The sequence below is a fragment of the Camellia sinensis genome, chromosome 12 (genome assembly GCF_055761805.1).
Source record: "Camellia sinensis isolate YWXY chromosome 12, ASM5576180v1, whole genome shotgun sequence".
In the NCBI taxonomy this organism is placed as follows: domain Eukaryota; kingdom Viridiplantae; phylum Streptophyta; class Magnoliopsida; order Ericales; family Theaceae; genus Camellia; species Camellia sinensis.
In genome coordinates, this window is record NC_138972.1 from 82,078,326 (window position 1) to 82,081,970 (window position 3,645).

The window sequence follows — 3,645 nt, forward strand, 5'->3', positions numbered from 1 at the left end:
ATCTTTGTCACTAACCTCTGATAGGTTGCTCCTGCGTTTTTCAGCCCAAAAGGCATTACCTTGTAACAGTACAGGCCTTTCGGGGTGATGAACGCGGTTTTCTCTTCATCTGGAGGGTACATAGCAATCTGGTGGTACCCTCTGTATGCATCTAAAAAACTCATCCTTTCATGTCCCGAAGTGGCGTCTACCAGTTGGTCGATTTTGGGCAGAGGAAAGCTGTCTTTGGGGCAGGCTTTGTTGAGGCTGGTAAAGTCTACACAAACCCTCCACTTGCCATTCTTCTTTTTTACTACTACTGTGTTGGACAGCCATGTTGGGTACTGAACTTCTCGGATGGCCCTGGCTTCAAGGAGTCTGTCTACCTCTTCCTCTACTGCTTCGACGTGCATCAACGTCGGCCTTCTAGCTCGTTGAATCACAGGCTTTGCCGATCTGTCGACATTCAGATTGTGGCAAGTGACCTCGGGGTCAATGCCAGGCATTTCATAAGGTGTCCAGGCGAACGCCTCTATGTTTGCCCTTAAAAAATCTTCCAGTTCTTTTTCCTCTTCTCTAGCTAAGCCTGAGCCGAGAAGAAAAAATCGTTCTTCGTCGCCCTCCTGGACGAGGATTTTCTTTAGCGCCTCTTCGCTTTTTTCGGCTGGTTCTTTCCCGACGTCTTCTAGGACTTCCATGTCCTCGTCTTCAACTTCTGCTTTCTTTGGCTCCCGTATACTACAGGTGGACTTAATTGCTGCCATGGAGCAATTTTTGGATTGTAGTTGATCCCCTCTAACTTCTTCAATCCCATGCTCTGTTGGGAACCGGAGTAGTTGATGCAACGTCGAGGGAACTGCCCCCATTGCATGTAACCACGGTCTTCCCAAGATGATGTTTTATGGTGAGGGTGTGTCAATTACCAGGAATTTCGTCCTGATCCTCTTAGTGTCGGCTTGTATCTCTAAGCTTGTTGCACCCAGTGGCCATGTCGGCGTTCCGTTAAAGCCAACCATCGGGCCGCTAGACTGTTCTAGGTCATCAGGGTGAAGGCCTAGCTCTTTGTAACATCTGACATACATGATGTCACAGGAGCTGCCTTGATCTATTAGGATGCGTTTTACTTGGCACTCCCCAACCTGGAGGGATACTACCAAGGCATCATTATGCGGATGTTGGACCAGTTCTAAGTCGGCTTCAGTAAAGGCTATCATCGGCCCTTGGTTTTCTTCTGGCCGATGTCTCTTTTCCCCGACTTGGTAGATATGCTGTAAATGTCTTACCCTCTGGGTTTCTCCTCTGACCTCGTTTTCGTTGACCCTTGAGTGGATCACATTAACCACCCTCGGTTCTCCTGTTTGTGGTAGTTGTGCTGGGGGAGGGGGTGCTGCTGGTGCTTGAGGCAACCTTGCCTGCTCTTCCCTTGTTCTGGCCTCATCGACCAGGTCCCTCAGAAGGCCTTGTCTTACCAGGTCCTCCAAGTGTGCTTTTAAGGCTCTGCAACCTTGAGTTGGATGCCCTTCCTCATTGTGGTAGGCACAACGTCTACCAACGTTCCTTCCCATGAATTCCCCCGGTGCTCTTGCCGGAGCCCTGAAATAAGGTTGATTTCGAATCCGATCTAAGATTTATGGATTGGGATCCGGAATACCGTTGTTACCGCCTGTTTATTTCTTAATTCTATTTCTTGTTTGGTCGGCCCATTGTTGACTCAGCCTCGCTTTGGCGAGCCGTTTCCCTTTTCTTGTTTCACCTCTTTGTTTCCCGATGTATCTTCTTCGGCCCTGGCGTATTTCTCAATTCTTGCCATGAGTTCTTCCATGCTTTTTGGCAATGTTTTTGCCAAAGACTTCCGTAGTGGGCAGTCATCTTTCAGGCCGTTCTTGAAAGACACGACTGCTACTTCCTGGTTGCATTCGGGTATTCGGTTGAACACCTCGTAGTACCTCTTTGCATAGGCCCTAAGGCCTTCTTCTTTGGTGATTCTTAGGGCCATCAAGGCATCAACCCTCAGGGGTTGCAGCTTGTTGGTCACGAACCTGGCCACAAACATCTCGGCCAAGCCTTCCCATGTCTTTATGCTTCCTTTTGGTAACTTGTGAAACCAATCAGATGCAATTTCCCCAAAGGATGAGGGGAATACTTTGCAAAGCAATGGCTCGTTCCCGCTGTATAATGCCATTGAATTTAGGTATAGCCCAACATGAAAGTTTGGATCTGACTTACCATCATAGATTTGAAACCTCGGCATACTGAACCTCTTGGGTGGTTCGAATTTGTCCAGTTCCACCGAGAAGGCTGTCTTCGGTTTTACTGGGGAGTTTACCTCGGCTTCTGCATTCCGTTGCCTCCTCTTGAGGTAGTCCCTTAAGTCTTCTTTGCTCCTCCCTGGAGCTCGGCTGTCTTTAGATTTTAGTCTTTTTGGTACACTGCTTTTGGCCTCATGGTGGGTCCGTTTGGACCTTTCTTCATGGGTTGTGTCAAAGTGGAGTACTTGCCCCTAAACATGTCGATGTTCTTTGGGGTCTGGATTCTTCATGTGGTGCGTCCTTCGGGACTCTTCTTGCCTCGGCTTTTCCCGTCCGACTTCCCTGGAAGGCCGGTGAGAATGCCTTCCACTCCTGGTATGCTGAGGGACCTCGGGGATTGTTTTTCTTCCATCCTTCTGGGTGTTGGTCGCTGGTATCGGCGTGTCTTGCAGCGGGTATGGTGGCTGCATAACATTATTCTGCATCATGAAGTTGACGACTGACTGAAGGTCTGCCAACTTGTTCGCCAGTTCTTTCACTTCCTCATCCCTTCGTAGGCACCTGTCCCTCCATACCTGGAGGTTATCTTCATTGTAGTACTTTCCTTGGTTTGTCTTTTTTGACATGTCGCCTTCTGGGATGACGTCGTTCTCTCTGTGACCCTGGTCACGGGCTTCTGTATTGTGGTTGTCTCCTTCAATGTCAAGATCAATTGGTCTGCCACTCCCAGTGGGAGCGTCATCCCCAGTTTTTTCCTGTTGTCCGTTACTGGCCATCTATTCTTTCTTCGTTCCCACAGACGGCGCCAAATTGTGTGGGTGAAAATCTGACCGCACTGCCCGTTTAGTGATCAGCTGGAGAGCACAGGCTGAATAGATGGCTTTAGCAACCTGTAACAGAAAGAAAAAAACTCCGGCGGTGGTTCTTCCACCCGGGGGCACTCCGACGATCAAGTCAGTATATCTCTCAAAGATAATCAAGTGCTAAGCTAAATACTCAAAATATAAATTGCATACCTTAGACCCACGGGGGTGCCTTTCTTTTATAATATACTCAATCCAAATCCCACTTGAATTATAACTTCTATGTACTCCAATTTTAGTGCTTACTTTGGACTCTGTAGGGGATAAAGATAAACTCCCCAAGAGCTTTATCCTTATCTTAGTTAAGTCCCCTCTTTGCCTTAGGACTCTTGTCCCTTATCTCGGATTCCGATATCCTCGGAGATAACCTCGGCTTCTCCGAGATTATCTCGGCTTGACTACCAGGACACGTGGCACCTCGGCTGACACGTCGGCATCACCATGCCACGTGTTGGTATTCAGAAAATACATCCTCACAAAAATAATTAAAAAAAAAATCAAATCAAATAAAATCAAATCAAATCGACCAACTCCCAAATGAATTCTCTCATCAC